At 36.1% G+C, this 20463-nt stretch overlaps 1 pseudogene; it reads left to right on the top strand.

Moving 5' to 3' along the window:
* Positions 1-16493: 16493 nt before the first annotated feature.
* LOC145521913 (pyrroline-5-carboxylate reductase 3 pseudogene) lies at positions 16494-19603 on the top strand (annotated as a pseudogene).
* The last annotated feature ends 860 nt before the right edge of the window (positions 19604-20463 follow it).

Genomic DNA, 20463 nt, shown 5'->3' with positions numbered 1-20463 from the left:
ACTATCCATTTATCTCCTTCTGGCCCTCACTTCTTACAGATTTTTCAATCAGTTTAGCAGGTTCAAGTTCTGTTCTATTTATTTTCCAATATGCCATCATTATTTTTCTCAGGAAGTGATGTTGGAAGTTTGGGGAGCTAGATTTTCAATGTTTAAGAATAAGTAAACAGAAAAAAAAGTCAACAAGAAAAAATCCAGGAGCATTAAGGTAACTGAGAGACACTGGAACCCTCAGAGAGGTTCACAGAGATACATAGAGAGGGGGGAGGAAGGTAATAGAGGTGAACATGAGTAGAAAGGGAGGAATCAAGAGGGGAGAGAGAGATCTGGGCAGTACAATCTCTTTAACAAGTGGTGCTGGGAAAACTGGTCAACCACTTGTAAAAGAATGAAACTAGAACACTTTCTAACACCATACACAAAAATACACTCAAAATGGATTAAAGATCTAAACATAAGACCAGAAACTATAAAAATCCTAGAGGAAAACATAGGCAAAACACTCTCCGACATAAATCACAGCAGGATCCTCCATGACCCACCTCCCAGAATATTGGAAATAAAAGCAAAAATAAACAAATGGGACCTAATTAAAATTAAAAGCTTTTGCACAACAAAGGAAACTATAAGCAAGGTGAAAAGACAGCCTTCAGAATGGGAGAAAATAATAGCAAACAAAGCAACAGACAAACAATTAACTCAAAAATATACAAGCAACTCCTGCAGCTGAATTCCAGAAAAATAAACGACCCAATCAAAAAATGGGCCAAAGAACTAAACAGATATTTCTCCAAAGAAGACATACAGATGGCTAACAAACACATGAAAAGATGCTCAACATCACTCATTATTAGAGAAATGCAAACCAAAACCACAATGAGGTACCATTTCACACCAGTCAGAATGGCTGCTATCCAAAAGTCTACAAGCAATAAATGCTGGAGAGGGTGTGGAGAAAAGGGAACCCTCTTACACTGTTGGTGGGAATGCAATCTAGTACAACCACTATGGAGAACAGTGTGGAGATTCCTTAAAAAACTGGGAATAGAAGTACCATATGATCCAGCAATCCCACTGCTGGGCATATATACCGAGGAAACCAGAATTGAAAGAGACGCATGTACCCCAATGTTCATCGCAGCACTGTTTACAATAGCCAGGACATGGAAGCAACCTAGATGTCCATCAGCAGACGAATGGATAAGGAAGCTGTGGTACATATACACAATGGAATATTACTCAGCCATTAAAAAAATACTTTTGAATCGGTTCTATTGAGATAGATGAAACTGGAGCCCATTATACAGAGTGAAGTAAGCCAGAAAGAAAAACACCAATACAGTATACTAATGCATATATATGGAATTTGATAGATGGTAATGATAATCCTATATGCAAGACAGAATAAGAGACACAGATGCGTAGAACAGTCTTATGGACTCTGAGGGAGAAGGTGAGGGTGGGACGTTCTGGGACAATAGCATTGAAACATGTATATTATCATATGTGAAACAGAGCACCATTCCAGGTTCGATGTATGAGACAAATGCTCAGGGCTGGGGCAATGGGATGACCCAGAGGGATGGGATGGGGAGGGAGGTGGGGGGGGGGTCCAGGAGGGGGAACACATGTAGGCCCATGGCTGATTCATGTCAATGTATGGCAAAAACTATTACAATATTGTAAAGTAATTAGCCCCCAACTAAAATAAATAAATTTATTTAAAAAAAAAAAAAAGAGAGAGACACTGGGACACAGGAATACAAACAAAGCACAGAGGAGGGTGTAGAAGAGCGCCCTCATCATGAGTGTTACCATCAATATCACATGAGTAAACGTGATGGAGTACCTACATCTGCCTGGTTTGGCTCTAACACTTTGACTTATGATACCTCAAGCGATTATTTAGTATTTTATATATAAATAAATAAGTGAAAAGTTCAGTTACATAATTAGTAAGTGTTAAAGCCAAGATTGGAAAATAAACAGTCTGACTTTGGAAGTCAAACTTCTTATTAAATAGCTTTACTGAGGTATATTAGTAATTTATACAATTCAATTCAAAGAACTATACTATTTTCTTGCCTACAGCCAAATGAGTCTGGACATATGAAAACACTTGTGGTATCAACACCATTATCAAGGAAAAAGACATATCCAACATCTCCTAAAGTTCCCTGTGTCTCTTACTGTGTATGTGTGGCAAGCTCACTTAACATGAGATTTATCCTCTTAACAAACTCGGAAGTACACAACATCTTACTGTTAACCACAGGCATTACAGTGCTGGGAAACCTGTATAACCACATGCAAAATAGTAAATTTGAACTATTAACTTAGACAATACAGAAAATCAACTCAAAGTGGATAAACCCTTAAACTGTGTACCTCTTAGAAGAAAACATAAAGGAAAATGTCTGACATTGGTCTTGGTAATGATTTCATGGATATGATACCAAAAGCATAGGCAACAAAATCCAAAATAGACAAGAGGGACTATATCAAACTAAAAAGCTTCTGCAAAGCAAAGGAAAATATCAACATACTGAAAAGGCAACCTACAGAATAGGAGGATATTTGCAAATCATGTATCTGAACTTAGGTTAATTTCCAAAATGTATAAGGAACTCCTTCAATTCAACAGCAAAATGAACAACCTAATCTAAAAAATGGGTAAAAGACTTACATGTTTCTCCAAAGAAGACATCAAATAGCAAAAACATACTATATGAAAATAGGTTCAACATTATTAATGATTAGGAGAATATAAATCAAAACCACAATGTGTTATCACCTCACACTGGCTAGAACAATTATCATCAAAAAGTCAAAAGACAGCAAGTTTTGCAGAGGATGTGGAGAAAAAAAAAGTCCTTTGTACACCATTAGCAGCAATGCAAATTGGTATAGATACTTTGGAAAACAGTATGGAATTTCTTCCAACAATTAAATGCAGAACTACCATATGATCTAGCTATTCCACTTCTGGGCATATCCAAAATAATTGAAATTAGGATCTTGGAGAGATATCTGTACTCCCATGTTCACTGCAGCACTACTCACAATAGCCAAGCTATGGAAACAAACCAAACAAACAGAGAAAATGGGAGCTGAAGGAGAGTCAGGAAAGAAAAATGAAGAGAATATATAAGGACAGGACACAAAAATTTTTAAAAAAGCTCAATTACTGACTTGTTGACTACATTAGGGATTGTTAAATCAGAACTGGCACACATAAACTTAAACACATGCTGAAGAGAGTGGGAGGATATCCTAGGATGTGGAAGATGGAGAAAAGTTGGAAAAAATCAAAGATGAAGAGAAGAAAGTACACAGATTAATCAACACTAGTATAATTTCTACACTTGACAAGAGCAAACAGAACAGAAATGATAATCAAGAACATTACAGGAAGGTTCTCTCCTGAAATGAAAGAAAATTAAGTGATCAGATACACATTCTTCACTATATACCATCAAATGAAATTAAATGAGATAGGAATTTAGACATCCCAGAATGAAATATTTCAATCAAGTCATTCAGAAATGTACAAAATCAGACTTTTATTTAAAAATGAAAAACTTTTGAGGTATATAACAAAGAGTTATATAATAAACACTAATTGTCATTCACATAGGAAAGCAAAGAAAGATAACAGTAGATATGCAAGAGCTGAAAAAAGTTACCTGTAACCACAGAGGTTTCCTGGAAGGAGTGGTTTTTCAGTCAGAACTAAAATAAAGGCATTAGGAGCAGGTGAGTCACTGCACATAAGATCAATAGTGAGGATTGAAATAATTTAAAGTAAAACTGAAGGTAGTTTATTTTAAAAAAAAAGATGAAAGTAGGATGTCATTTGTCAAAACTATATTTATTGAATAAATAAATGAATATAGTTATAATTAGATTACACATTTCCAGATTTGGGCTAAAACATCTGAAATCCAGAAAATCTGTTGTATCCAAAGGACAACTACATTCTCAGATTTGCTAGCAGAAAATAAGTTGATGTTTACTTATGTTTTGAAGTTGATATTTTAAAAAAATATAGATGTAAGTATATGTGTTTTAAATCTCTATTAAGGAAGACAATAATTGAATTAAATAGGTAAGCATGTGTACCTCCTCAAATCACTAAAAAAAATTTTAAAAAAGGAAAGGAGACTGAGAACTAATGCCATATAATAATAATGTTTAAAGAAAAGCATAATGAGTCATAAAAATCAAAACATATAAATGAAAATGAAATTCCATAAATTATATTCAAGTTTAAAAAACACAGTCTCAGATTTGGTTACAAAAGTAACTTGAAAAGAAAAATAAACTAGAGAGGTTTAACAACAGAAAGATGGCTAATAACAAGATAAGTAAATATTTTGTTTTAAAACGGTCATGTCCAATATTGGCAAAAGTGCTCAAAAATGAACACTGTCATGTAATCTTTGTGTATTGGTTAGGTTTTTCTTGTCTATGTTTTAGCAACAACATCAAAATGTCAACAGATTACAAAATTCATATTATTTGTGAACTAGGGTTCTCTTCTTCTCCACTTAACTTCTTCATTCTGCAATACAGGATGAAGTAGCAGACATTGTTGGATAACTGTTCACGTGCTAGAAGGAACAGGTGACAAAAAAGCAAGGTAAAAGCTCGTAAAGCTTTTGCTCAGCACTTAACGTTCATATTTCACTGACCAAAGCAAGTTACACATCTAAGTCTGAGGTCAGTGGGTTGGAAATTACGTATTTCCCACTGGAGAGGATGCTGCACATAAAAACAGAAAAATTAACCAAAATATAAATATCCATTGGTAAGTACAAAAATCATGGTAATATTCAAAACAGAAACACACATACACACACTTTTAATAATGGAGAACAAGTGACACCTCACTGCATGAGACATGGCAATGTTGAAGGGTATAGAATCCTCTTACCTAAGAGACTGAATAATTTGGGGTAGTCATGAAATCTCCCACAATAATAAGAATGTAAATAAAGGCAGATTTTATAGAAGTTTAGTTATCAATACAGACTAAAGTCCTTCCAGTGACTTTGTCTCTTCCCCTAGTACACAGTTATTTTCTTAGAACTTTATTCTAAGACTACTGTACACTCAGTTCAGATGAAAAAATAAATTCATCATAATTTACAGATATATAGGGTCTTCCCTGGTGGCTCAGACAGTACAGAATCTGTCTGCAATGAAGAAAACCTGGGTTTGATCCCTGGGTCAGGAAGATTTCCTGGAAAAGGAAATGGTGACCCATTCTAGTATTCTTGCCTGGAGAATTCCATAGACAGAGGAGCCTGGTGGGCTATAGTCCATGGGGTTGCAAAAGAGCTGGACACCACTGAAAGACTAACACTTTCACTTTCACTTATGGATATATTAAATAATATCGATAGTAACAGATCCTTAAGCAAATTACATCTTTACAGGCCTATACGGTCTTTAATTTATTTAAAATCATGTAAAATTCTTATATAAATATATGTGATAAAAACCTATGAAGTGAAGTGAAGTGAAGTCACTCAGTTGTGTCTGACTCTTTGCGATCTTCCCGGCCCAGAGATCAAACCCGGGTCTCCCACATTGCAGGCAGACACTTTACCGTCTGAGCCACCAGGGAAGCCATTATTTCCACGATTAAAGCTTGTGTGCTTGTGTATATGTGTATCACCATGATATCAGGGTTTTTCAATGTACAGTTGAATTTTGGGTGATTCTTGTTTTCCCATGAGTGATCTTCTTAGTGGACTATTTTTTGCTTTGCAATTTTAGAGTTAGCAAATAAAAGTTTCATAGTAGTCATTCAATAAGTACTTGAATAAATGGAGGAATGAATAAATGAAAATGTAATGTCACTGTATTGTATTTAAGAATCATCTAAGCTCATGCTTAAAACTCAAAAAACATCTGCTCACCACAAACCATCATGAAACAGAATGTGATTCAGATATCAACGGTTAAAGGACTACACTGGAATATACAAGAGTACACCAGACTATAGTTTCAGACCATGTAATATAACAACAGTTACTGATCTTTATGCTTTCCATTTGCCTGGCATTGCGTTAGTACCTTCATAGATAATATCTCATTTAAGCTTCTTACCAATCCTATGTGTTAGGCATTTCTATTATAACTCTCTTAATAGCCAAACTGAGGAAGCTCAGAGATAACAGTCTCCCCAAGTTTCACATTTTGTGACAAAGTAAGGATTGAAACCCAGGCAGTCTGACACCAAAGAATCACTGTTAATACTACCTTAGAATTTACTCATATTCTCTTAAGGGATGGCTCCCAATTCACTGAATCTTTGTATTTTTTTAAAACTCTACAGGTACATTTTCTGTGGTAGCTTCTTACAAGTTAAGTAATCTCAATGAAATATTTTTTTTTCTAATTTTATACTTTAAAGATAATTTTAAAATTTTAAATTTAAGAGAGCCTTGCTCTCAGACATATGTACGTGACCCACACACTATTTCATCAGTTCCCACCTCTCACAAACTACTTTTGATTACTTTTTTATTTTAATTTAAAGATACTCTTAACCATACTTAGAAATCAAAGTATTAGAGGAAAGACTAGAGAGAATAAACTAACAGCTTTGTATTTTACCTTAAGATTTCTGTTTCTATTTTCTCTCTTAGGTTTAGTGTCTAAGTTTCTGATGATTAATACAACATGAAAGAATTGGGAATGAACTCACTGAGGTCTCCATCTTATGGAAACTTAGGCATGGTTTCACAAAACTGTTCCTTCTGGGGAACTTGGCTGACTATATGAAAAAACCCACTGTGCCTTCTTTTTTTAATTTAGTTATGCCAGAGGTTGTTGAAATATCTTCATTATGGTATCCCGTGCTTTTTTTTTCAAAAGCTTTACTTATATAGTGGAAATAAAAGCAATGATTTGAGTCAACCAATTCGACAGGTAGTTTTGAGTTCATACAGATAAAACAACTAGTTAATTGGCTATATCATTCATTTTCATCCAATTGTTTTGGCATTGAAAAGTCACAGCCTAGGCTTTTTGAAAGCAACATATGCCTTGCTATGTTGAGTGAACTTTTATCTTTCAAATTAGAAACAACAACAACAAAAAGAAAATATTTCTTTCAGTCTACTCCATATGGGCAACTGATATTATCACAGCTAGAGCTGAGCAGTCTAGAATATGCAATTCCTTTTTGTAAAAAATAATTTCATCTTGGGGAAAAGCAGTATTTGGCCATGCGTCAATTCCGCTGCTTTTGTTCATATTTGTCTGAACAAAAGTAATTATGCTCACAACAAATAAGCATCAGAATTTTTCTTTTGTTTTCTGGTAGTGTATTTTACATTCAACTACCAGTTATATCGCTAAATATGTGTGGTTTTAATTATTTTCATGAGAAAAGCAACATTCATTTTTTAAAATTCGGTATAGCACATCCAAGTTTTTGATTTATGCTGAAAACTAGTAACTCTTATACTAAAAAAGTCTATACAAATGCCTCAAAAACAAATTATTAAATACTCAAGAATATTGATATTTAGCTAAATTTTAAATGAGCAAACTTTAATGAATATAGAGCAAATTTTAATTGAATACATTAAAAGTAGCAAAATCATTTCTTTGCCACCAAACTTTAGCATCAAACCGAACTTAACATTTTCCGAATGATAGATGCCATGTATAAGTGTCTTAAGAACCCTGAAAAATTCAAGTGCTTGTCAGGCATGCCTCATGGCCAAAATATGTGATATAGGATGACAAACTTTTAATATTCATATTTTGTTGATCAATTTCTACTGATTTTTCCATTGTCACTTTAAAACAAACAGATTAAAAATTCCTAAATTTTATTTTGAGAAACAAGTACAATTCAACTCTAAAAGTTGAGGTTTAGGTCAATCATAATCTTTTTCTTAAACTTTCACCAAGCTAACAAACAAAATGAGACTCATTTTTTGTTATGGTATCCATGGGGGACTGGTTCCAGGCCCCTACTCCCAGCAGATACCTAAAGCTATGGATACTCAAGGTCCTCATATAAATGACATAGCATTTGCCTGTAACCCGTGTATGTTCTCCTATATAAATTAATTCTCTAGATTACTTATAATACCTAATATAATGTAAATGCTATGCTATAAATACAATGTAAATATTTGCTGCCATGTAGCAAATTCAAGTTTTATTCTTTGGAGATTTCTGGAATTTCTTTTTGAATGTTTTTGAACCTTAGTTGTTTGAACCCATGGATGCAGAGGGCCAACTGTATTTGACTTATAAAGCCTCAGTTTTATTTACAGTGAAATTACCAGCATTTAAAAGAAAAGATAATTTTCCCATGTTCAATTATTCTACAGGGCATTATAAGAAGGTAATGCATCATGTATGCATTATGAAACTTCTTCACATAAATTATTTACTATATCTCAGTTTTCTTAAGAGATAGAACAGTAAAACGATAGCACTTTCCTTTATTTAAAGGGGTTCCTTTTACTGATTTGTTTGACTGATGTTGTTTTTGTGAGATTTTGTCATTATTTTTACATGATATGCTCTAGAATCTGATTATGAAGAGTAATCTTGGCTGCTAGAATAAACTACATAATATATTAAATATAAAGATTCTTTAAAAAAATTAATTAGGTTTTTCAAAGCCATTGAAAAGAAAGTACAGAGCTCTCATATAACTCCAGCCTTCATAAATAATCTCTTCAACTATTACCATCTGATGCTACAGAAGTACATTTGTTACAGTCAGTCTACAGTGATGCATCATTATTGCCCAAAGTTAATAATTGATATTAGGATTAACTTCTGGTGTTGTATATTCTGAGTTTTAACAAATGTATAATGACATGTATCTAATATTATAGTATCATAAAGAATACTATATTGCCCTAAATATTCTCAGTGTTCTGACTATTTATGGCTCCCTTCTCTCTTATCCTTAACAACTACTAGTCTTTTTTTGGTCTCCAACAGTTCAGTTCACTCAGTCATGTCTGACTCTTTGAGACCCCATGGACTGCAGCACTCCAGGCTTCCCTGTCCATCACCAATTCCCAGAACTTGCTCAAACTCATGTCCATCAGGTCAGTGTTGCCATCCAACCATCTCATCCTCCACTGTCTCTTACTCTTCCTGCCTTCATTCTTTCCCAGCATCAGGGTCTTTTCCAATGAGTAAGTTCTTCGCATCAGGAGGCCAAAGTATGTAGCTTCAGCTTCAGTATCAGTCCTTCCAATGAATATTCAGGACTGATTTCCTTTAGGATGGACTGGTTGGATATCCTTGCAGTCCAAGGGACTCTCAAGCGTCTTCTCCAACACCACAGTTCAAAAGCATCAATTTTTCAGCACTCGTCTTCCTTTATGGAACAACTCACACCCATACATGACTACTGGAAAAACCATAGTTTTGACTATATGGACCTTTGTTAGCAAAGTAATGTCTCTGCTTTTTAATATCCTGTCTACATTAGTCATAGCTTTTCTTACAAGGAGCAAGTTTCTTTCAATTCCATGACTACAGTCTCCATCTGCACTGATTTTGGAGCCCAAGAAAATAAAGTTTCCATTGTTTCCCCATTTATTTGCCATGAAGTGATGGCACCGGATAGCATGATCTTAGTCGTCTGAATGTTGAGTTTTAAGCCAACTTTTTCACTCTCCTCTTTCAGTTTCATCAAGAGGCTCTTTGGTTTCTCTTTGCTTTCTGTCATAAGGGTGGTGTCCTCTGTATATCTGAGGTTATTGATATTTCTCCCAGCAATCTTAATTCCAACTTGAGCTTCATCCAGCCCAGCATTTCACATGAGATACTCCACATGTAAGTTAAATAGGCAAGGTGACAAGGTAAAGCCTTGACATACTCCTTTCCCAATTTGGAACCAGTCTGTTGTTCTATGTCCAGTTCTAATCGTTGCTTCATGACCAGCATACAGATTTCTCAGGAGGCAGGTAGGTGGTTTGGCATCGCCATCTCTTTAAGAATTTTCCACAGTTATTTTGTGATCCACACAGTCAAAGGCTTTAACATAGTGAACAAAGCAGAAATAGACGTCTTTCCGGAACTCTTGTTTTTTTGATGATCCAGCGGATGTTGGCAATTTGATCTCTGGTTCCTCTGCCTTTTCTAAATCCAGCTTGAACATCTGGAATTTCACGGTTCACGTACTGTTGAAGGCTGGCTTGGAGAATTTTGAGCATTACTTTGCTCATGTGTGAAGTAAGTGCAACTGTGCAGTAGTTTGAACATTCTTTGGTACTACCTTTATTTGGGATTGGAATGAAAACTGATCTTTTCCAGTCCTTTGGTCACTATTGAGTTTCCCAAATTTACTGGTATACTGAGTGCAGCACTTTCATAGCATCATCTTTCAGGATTTGAAACAGCTCAGCTGGAATTCCATCTCCTCCACTAGCTTTGTTCGTAGTGATGCTTCCTGATGCCCACTTGATTTCTCATTCCAGGATGTCTGGCTCTAGGTGAATGATCACACTATCATGGTTATCTGGGTCATTAAGATGGTTTTTTGTATAGTTCTTCTGTGTAGTCTCACCACCTCTAGTTTTGTCTTTTCCAGAATGTCATTTTGTTGGAATCATACAACATGTAGTCATTTTAGACTGGCTTCTTTCATATTTAATGTACATTTAAGTTTCTTCCAAGTCGTTTCATGGATTAATAGCTCATTTCATTTTAGCACTGAATGATATTACATTATCTGAGTGTACCATAGCTTTTTATTCACCTTCTTGAGGACATCTTGGATGCTTCCAGCTATTGGTAATGATGAATAAAGCTGCTATAAACATCTGTGTGCAGGCTTTTATATATCAGACTCTGATATAGTAGAGATGTTGGAATTATCAGACTAGGAATTTAAGAAAACTATGTTTAATATGGATAATGTAGACAGCACAAAGAACACATTGACAATGGAAGTATAGAGATGGAAATTCTGAGACAGAATGAGAAGAACGCTAAAAATAAAAAAAAAAAACACTGTAGTAGAAACAAAGAATACTTTTGATGGCTCCTTACTAGAGGAGATGTGGCTAAAAAAGAATGTCTGCCTTGAAAATATCTCAATAGAAACTTCCCAAATGGAAAAACAAAGAAAATGAAGATTCAGCTCCCCCCATCACCACCAAATCCTCAGAATATACAAGAACTGCAGGATAAATACAAAATTTGTAACATACATATAAGGAGAATACCAGGAGAGAAAGGAATGGAAGCAATACGTGAAGCAATAATAACTGAAAAATTTTGACAAGTTAATGACACCAAACTACAGGCTCAAGAAGATCAGAGAACATGTAAGCAAGAAGAGAGCAAACTGAAATATTTAAAATGTGAGAGAAAAAAAAAACAAAAAACTATTAACCTAGAATTGTGTACCCTATGACATTAGTGTTCAAAGCAGGAGAAGTAAAGTTAGGGAGATAAATTTTAAGATCATTTCTTGCTATTAGACTTGACCTTCAAGAAATGTAAAAGAAGATCTTTAGAGAGAAGGAAGCTGATATAGGCAAAGAAAAAATCAGAAAGCAGAAGTATATTTTGAACTTCCAAGCAAATAAACAAGGTCATATTGAAGTTATATATTGGCAGATGTATAAATATTTGTGTGTATCTACATGTACATGAGTATCTACATGCATATGTGTGAATCTACATGTATACTTCCATATACCTACATAGATAGATGAATATATAGACATATTTTATATGTAATTATATACACTCAGGCTTCCTGGGTGGCTCAGCTGGTAAAGAATTCACCTAAAATGCAGGAGAACCTGGTTCAATTCCTGGGTTGTGAAGTTCTCCTGGAGAAGGCAGAGGGTACCCACTTCAGTATTCTTGGGCTTCCCTGGTGGCTCAGAAAGTTAAGAATCCGCCTGCAATGTGGGAGACCTGGGTAAGATCCCTGGGTTGGGAAGATCCCCTGGAGGAGGGCATGGCAGTCCACTCCAATATTCTTGCCTGGAGAATCCCCATGGACAGAGGAGCTTGGCGGAGTATAGTACATGAGGTTGCAAAGAATCCAAACATGACTGAGCAAGTAAGCACAGCATATAAATCTGAAGTTGCTTCAGTTGTGTCCAACTCTTTTAGACCCCATGGACTGTAGCCTGCAAAGCCCCTTTGTTCATGGGACTCTCCAGGCAAGAATACTGGAGTGGGTTGCCATTTCCTTTTCAGGGTATTTTCCCAATCCAGGAATCGAACCCATTTCTCATGTCCCCTGCATTGGCAAGTGGGTTCTTTACCATAAGTACCATACTACAAGCACCATAATATACAAATATTTTGATTATAATTTAAGTAATTTTCTCCATTTCACTATTTGCTTATTATTTGGATGAAAGTATGAGGTAGGAGTATGCAAAAGGAGAAACTTCAAAAACAAATATCTGTACAAAGACTTTTTGGATTATGAGCCAAAATGTCTTGTTATTAAAAATCAGTTAGCATTTCAATGACAAACAAGGCTCACTATGCTAAATGAAACCAATAATTCATAAAATCTAATGTGGGATAAAAAAGTGTACCACCTACAATCCTGAGTGTGGGTGTTCTCTGTGTAGTTTAAATCACTTCAATAAACAAATATTATACAGGTAATTTTGTAAGTGATATGCCATGTACAACCTAATTTACAAATAATGAGTGCAAAACAACCCATCTCAAAGGTGAATTTATTTGTCAGTAGGTGTGTTTCACGGCTTAGGTAGAGTCTTACTATGGCAGGCATTATTGGTTATTTTTGTTGCTGTTGTTAAGAATTCTAAAGCAGAATTGTACTTCATTTTTATTCTAGTTCAAGAGGGTTACCAATTATGTGCCTTTGGAAATATCATTTTGTCCATGATTTCATCAACTTTATATCAATCTTTAAGTCTAAGTAAACAAAGTTAAAACGATACTACCTTTAAAAATGAAATTAAGCATAAATTGCTATATGCATCAAAGTTTGTCAGTAAAAGGCAAAAGTTCCTCTCACAATTAATTTAAGCTCTATAAGAACAAAATATTTATGAACAAAATATCAGAATAAGTACAGAGGGAAACTGTACAAAATGTATTGAAAGTGAATATTTATTAGTGTATCAGTTATCCACATGAGTAACTTTTTGTTCCATCTACTATTACAATGAAGCTTGAATCAGACTAACTCTCCTGCAGTGCTATTCAGAAAATAAATAAATAAATAAAAGAGAGAGATAGAGAAGCTATACATATTTTAGAGAGCAGAAGCACATGTTTTGAGCTCTGCATTCATCACAGCTTTTTATCTGAGGGTATTTTCCAAATAAGATCAGGAAAATAAAGCCCAAGTAAAAGCAGCAGTCTCAGTAAAAATAGCATAGTGTTCAAGTCTGGGAAAGGGTCTGGGACTCAACAGGCAAATGCCCCCAACAAACAGACCAGTAGGAAGGAATCCCACAGATATCCCTAAAATCATTGCTGAGACTCTAAATTGTACTCATGGGATCCAATAGAAAACATTTGTAATATCAGTGAGCTGAGCAGTGATTTCAGCAGCTGTGCATACTGAGCAAAAATTCTGGAATTTGAACTCCAACAAGGTGGAATGACCTTGATAAACAGCTGAGGATTTCAGTTGAAATCTTAAAGGGCTAGGAGTTAGGAATAAAGGTTACATCCTAGGACAAAGAACAAGAATCCAGAGTAAGGGACATCATGCCTTAGGTGTACAGACAAAACTGAAATAGATTAGTGCTAACAAAGCCTAAAATCAACTCTTTACAAAATCAAGTTGTACTACCAGCATAATATCTGCCAGCCAAAAGGAAAATTAACCATCATCAAGAACCTCTTCAGATTTTATCCATGATGTCCAACAGCCAATAGAAATTTGACAGATGTGCTAAATATCAGAAATACATAACCTAAATGAAATAAAATGAACTAAATTAAATAAAATGAAGTAGAATGACTAAAATGAAATAAAACAGAAACTGGAAATAGATACTTGAGTTGACAGAAATTTTAACCATGACTAATATGTTTGAGAAAATAAATAGAAAACATTAAGTTGATGAAAGGATAATAAATTTCAATGGTATATTTAACTCTATAAAAAAGAATCAAATAGACATCCTAGAAATGAAACATGAAATATCTGAAGTTAATGATCAGTTAGATGGGCTTAACAAAAAACTGAACACAGTTAAAGAGAGGATTAGTGAAAAGGAAAACTCTAAAAATATACCAAAACTAAAATATAGAAGGAAAAGAGAATGGTAATAATAAAAAAAATACATGGAACCCAATTAATAGTCCTAAAATAATATTACCCTAGGCCCATGGAAAGAGCAGGAAAGAATGGGAATAAGCAATATCTGAGATACAAGTTTCCCTCCATTGATGAGATGCATCAGCATATGGAAGTTTAAACTCACTGATTTAAGAAACTCTGACTCTAAGCAGAAAATACAAAAAGACAACCATATCTTGCAATTCATATTAAACTTCTGGAAAAAAAAATAAGACAATGAAATGAAGACAAGCCAGACCATTTGTCAAAAGAGAAAAAAACACATTATTTTCAAAGGAACAGGAGTAAAATGATCCTTGGCTGTTCAATGAAAACTATGGAAACCATAAGACAAGAAACAGCATCTTTTAAATATTTTAAAGAAAGAATAAAAATGTCCTTCTTATCTAAAAGTCTACTCTGCAAACATCCTTCAAAAATGAAGGAAATATAAGGATATTTTCAGAAACACACAATCATCAAAATTTATTACCAATAAACTTGCAATCCAATAAACATCAGAGCTAGTTCTTCAAGTTGAAAGAAATGATATTAAACAGAAGATAGGAATCACTGAAAAGACTTAAGAACACCAAGAAAGGTAATGATACAGGTAAAATAAATGCATGTGTGTGTCTGTGTGAGTGTGTGTGTGCTCAGTCATGTCTGCCTCTTTGCAGCCCCATGGACTGTAACTCTCTAGGCTTCTCTGCCCACGGAATTTTCCAGGCAAGAATACTGGAGTGGGATGCCATTTGCTACTCCAAGAGGGTCTTCCCTACCCAGGGATTGAACCCATGTCTCCTATGCCTCCTCTTTGGCAGGTAGATTCTTTATCACTAGCACCACCTGGGAAGCCCAAATAAATACATATTGATGTTTAAAACAAAAATAATAATGTCCTGAGGGGTTTATAATATATATGAAGCAAAATAGGAAAGGGTAAAATGTACTTAAATTCTTCTAAGGTACTTGCCTTTTGTGGAAGTAAAGAACTAATTTAAGGTAGACTGTAATAAGTCAAGGATGCATATTGTAATCTCTAGGGTAACCATTAAAAGAATAATAAAAAATGATACCTAAAAGGCTGATAGAGGAGAAAAATGGAATAATTATTCATACTTGATAGTTTTTCAATTTAAATAGATGAACAATGGAAATACTTCATTGGTTTAATTGAGTAATGTATAAAATATAGTTTGTTCTTTTTGCTAATAAAAGAGCATTAAACTTCAGTAAAATTTTATGCCAAAATTTTAACAGAAGCTATTTAAACCTTTTAAATGAATTCATTTAAAATATTGTATTTTCTATTAAAGCAAAGAGATTACCCTAATGCACATACTTTTATAATTAAATAGTACATTAAATGTGCATATTAAATTGTATCTACATGCCTGAAAAAAATATCAAACGTAACTAAAAGATCTGGCATCCTCTTTATTTATACCCTTCTGTGAGGCAAAGTGTATTACAATATCTTTAAGAGCAATTTACTTTCTTTTTTGGTGAACTAAAGATGTACCTGAATAAATAGAAGGAGATGACAAGTTAATGATGTTCATCAGGATAGGGGAAAGCAAGGATGAATCCATTAACTATAAAATGGTCAATTAACCCCAGTACTTAGTAGTAATATGAAACCATCATCATACAGGTTTGCAATAACTAAGAAAAACATAAAATACTAAGAAGTAATAGCACAGCTTTGTGAAAAAGGGAAAGGAAAATTCACTGCTAGGTTTATTTCAGTGAATTGTGCTCATTAACTTAATATTTCACAACTTATTGGCTTAAAACCAAAGTATACAAATCACAATAGTTTGAATCTTGACCAAAATTCATTTTCCTGAAATAAGTGTTTTCATCCAAAGTTAATGATAAGAAAAAAAAAACAAAAAACCTCACTTTGGGGATCTAAATAGGAGTCAGGATTTGGGATTTCAGGATTTGGGATTTCAACGCCAAACAACTCTAACTTTCTTAAATATTTATATTTAAAAGATTTTAAAAATCTTTAAAAGTCTCTCCAATATCAAAGGCAGTATAATCTTTCAATTCTGAACACAGTAGAGAATTACAGCTAATTGATGAAGCAAAAAAATGTCTATTTAAAAAGTAGTCAAATGAATCTCTTTTTGGAATTGGGATGAATAGGGAAATAAGCAAAGAGTATTAAATTAATATCACGAAAATGAATACTAATAAGGTATAAATCTTGAAAGCAGGTCATAGGATGTTCAAATGGCCACTTATCATCAGAGAATTTACGCATGCAACATATACTTGAGATAAACTACAGGGAAAGATTTAAGACACAGGCCAGGAATGGCAATAAGCCTATTTCCATAATCCTCAAAACATTATAGGGTATTTCTACCGCCTTCTTTTCTAACTGGGGAAATTGAGCCTTAGAGAGATTCAGTTAGTTATTCCAGTTTCCATAGCAAGTGAAAGCATATGTGGGTTCCCACGCAGGCCTTCTGAGGTCTTTCTATTATTCAACAAGGCAAAATTTATTTATTATTATTATTGAATCTATTATTATTCAACTTGGCAGAAATCATCCATTTTCTTCCCAAGTATTCTATTAAAAGAGAAACAATTCTAAGTCCCATGTACTAAGTGAAGTGAGAATAAACAACTAAACAGCTCTATCCTTGCAACTGTAAAAATATCACCTACATTTTCAGCTCCATCAATTTTGTTTCAGGTCTGTGAACAATACATTCAATCTTTCCTATTCAGTACTAACTGGCTTGATTCCTTTGTTTACTGCACAAGTGGTGATCTGTGCTTAGCTTTTTGACTCCAGCATTCAGCAGTGGCCATCCAGAGCAGGAATTGAGAGTGAAAGTTCATCTCCTTCACCTTCCTACTGCATTGGCCACCTTCTTTTTTCACCATTATTTTGGCAGAAACATTTACCTTATTCTGATCATAAACTTTTTGGTGTACTTATTTTGGTTTTCTTGGATGGTGTTCAGAGACATCAGAAGCAATGCCTTTTACTCATCAGGATTCAGCAGACTATCAAAATGAAAAGCATTCATTTCCTGTTTGCTTGTGTTTCTATCCTCTAAGGTATTCTGGCTGATATTCTTGTAGTAGCTCTACACTCTTTCTCAGAGCCCATTTTCCCTTTATGCCAGTGTAATTTATAAGCTTAGCCTAGTTCCAGTGTCTTTTCAGGATAATAAATGTGTTAAGAAAAGCATGGTAATTCCAGGATAGTGTATAATTCTGCATAAATATTCTCTCAAGAACCCCTGTGTCATTTACAATGGCCATGTTTGGCATTCTTCATCTCATGGCCAAGAAAATGAGATTGCTATTAGTATAAACAGAAATATAACTGTGATTCACAATTACATCATCTATACAGAGGCATTCTTTCTACTTTTTACATAATTTATTTGTTTTTTAATTCATTTCCTGATGCTATCACCTTCCTAGTCTACATTTATTCACATTGGCAATGTAGCAGATGCTGAAACAGGAGATTCTAGTCTCCTGGCCCCTGACCCAGAATCTCATTATAAATATTGGGAGACACTGTAAGCCAAAATGTGATCAAACCTTTGGGTTTAGTAAACAGTAAGAGCAAATTATCACAGCACTAATTTTTAGTGAATTACCATTAAAAATGTCTGATTAATTAGCAACTGGATTGTAATAAATTTATCATTATTTCTAAAGGATTATAATAAAAATTAGTATTTAAGACTATTTTTTTATTTAACTCATGGAGAACAACCTTGATTTAAATGTTGATACCATTTAAAATTTCAAGATAATGGACTGAACATATACTAAAATGTCTGCCTTCCCATAGGAGCTATAGAAATATTAGAAAATATATTAAAACTAATAAACACATAACAACATCAAAAACACTGTATAAGTAATTGAGAGGTGCTTAAAAGAATGAAGCGAAAGGAAAACCCATAACTGTATGCCAAAATTAGAAGTATAAGCCAGAAAGCAAAAATTAGGAAAATATCAGGGAATCATTTCATAGAAGATAAAAACAGCATCAAAACTGTTTACAGAAACAAAATTACATAAAAGAGAGATACCAAAACCCAGGAAACAACAAAATTGACTCCCACTAAAACTAGAAAATCATAAAAAGACATTAAAATAACCATTGTAAATATCACTGAGATAAAGGAGGTCACACGAAATGAGAACAGCCATGAATATAAATCTGTTAGAGGTTTTGAGAAACACACCGTTGAATAAACACTCAAATAATGGCATGAAAAGCAGAAGAGACCCTCTTGAAGAACTCATTAGCAAGCTGGACGCTGAACCGAGGAATTTTTATAAGGTTACACGAATAAACAGAGAATAAGAGAAATGCAGAACAGATGTGAAGCTTCCACATCCTTCTAAGAGGGTATACAGAAAAGAAAGATGTAGGTATGAACACAGAGGAGACAAAATGTGAAAAAAAATAATTGACTAGAATTTCCCTGAACTTACCTTTCAGATCAGATGTTTAAGATTCTCTGTCTGAGCGAAGTGATGGCAGAAGAGTCCCTCCTTCCTGGGCGCGGGCCACACGGTGGACACCATTCCGCTGAGCCTCATCAGAGCTGCCAAGGCTGAGGCTCAGCACGTGCTGACTAGCGTCCAAGCCTACGTGAACCTCTGCCGCTTTCGGGCCGGAGGCTGCCAGACCACCCACTCCAGCCGAGCAGTGCGCGGAGCTATTCTCTTTGCCACGAAGCCCACATCCTGGGAGCTGGCCTGGTGGACATGGCTCTGGTGGTCACTGCGCATTTTGACGTCCATGGCCGCTGGGTCTCTCGGAGCCCTGGGATTTCGTCCAACCTAACCCTGCGTGGTCAAGGAGGGGGCCGTGGTGAGGGGGCGGGCCAGCCATGCTTGGAAAGGTGAGGCCGAGCTCCTGCAGATCCTGCTGGAAGCCTGCAGGCCGTGGGAGAAGATGCCCGAGGCCCTCGGGGAAGTCCACGCCGGCCACAGCAGCAGTGACGTACGCTTTGGGTGCGCCTTTTTGGAGGCCTGTCCTTGGCTGACGCCGTCATCGAGATGCGCATGCCCAGTGGCCTGGCCCACCGCCTTGCAGCCCTTGTCCCCTACTGGGGACAGCCAGGAGGCTTCTGCATAAGGGGCAGCACCCGGCTCAGCTACGGAGAGACGTGTGCATGCCATCCGGCAGCACCGTCATCCACAAGGCTCCACGTGCCAGAGCAGGGCGGTGCGGACAGCAGCCAGGAGCACAGTGGAGGTGGAGGCTGCCATCTGCCGGCCGAGGGAGATCAGCAGCGGAAATAGGGCACAGGCCGCAGCCCCCAAGTGCCATCCCCTCCCCCTCCTCCCTCCCTGGTCCCTCTCTGAGGACTCGGGTTCCCTCCAGCCTGCAGGCCAGTGGAGGAGCTGCTTGAGGTCTGTGAGAATGGGTGGACAGGTCTTGGCCAGTGGGGAACAGGAGCCGACTCTAAGCTGCTCATGGAGCTGGCAGGTGGAGCTGGTCCTGATGACCCTTCCCAGGGTCCAGCGGCCTGGAGGGCTTCCTGACCTAGCCTCTGATTCCAGGATTCGGTTCTTTAGCATATCCATGAAGGGACCAACAGATCAGGAAAGCCAGGAATGTAGGTCCATAAGCCAGGACCTGGGGCCTTTGGGTTGGTGTAGGCTGCCTGCAGTCCGTGGCTCACGTGGGCCTCCTCTCCAATGCATCCCTGAGTGTTGGAGACCCCTCCTTCCACACACCAGCTGGGGCTTGAGGCAGAGAGAGCTCCAGTCTGTTAACAGGGCTAAGGCACCATCGTGGCAGCCTCACCATCACTCTCCGCACACCTACATCCCTGCACTGCTCTCTCTCTAGTGGTCTGCCCTCTGTTCACCCACCCACCCAACCCTGAGCACCTCCCCCTACACATACACACACACAAGTACAACCTTCATTGCCCAGCTGGCCCTCAGCCAGCGAGTGCTTGAGTAAAGATGCTGGCCTATTAAAAAGTTAAAAATAAAGGATTCTAGGCATAGATTTGTAGCAAGAGACACACTTAAAAATAAAGGGGCAAAAGATACCAGTGAAATACTAAGAAAGTTGATATAATAATACAGTACCAGAAAAATGAAATGCAAAGTGAAAAATTCTTGAAAGAAATAAGAAAGGTATTTCATAT

The sequence above is a fragment of the Giraffa tippelskirchi genome, chromosome 9 (genome assembly GCF_054371585.1).
Source record: "Giraffa tippelskirchi isolate mGirTip1 chromosome 9, T2T-mGirTip1v1.2.pri, whole genome shotgun sequence".
Lineage (NCBI taxonomy): Eukaryota > Metazoa > Chordata > Mammalia > Artiodactyla > Giraffidae > Giraffa > Giraffa tippelskirchi.
This window is presented reverse-complemented; position numbering and strand designations above follow the sequence as displayed.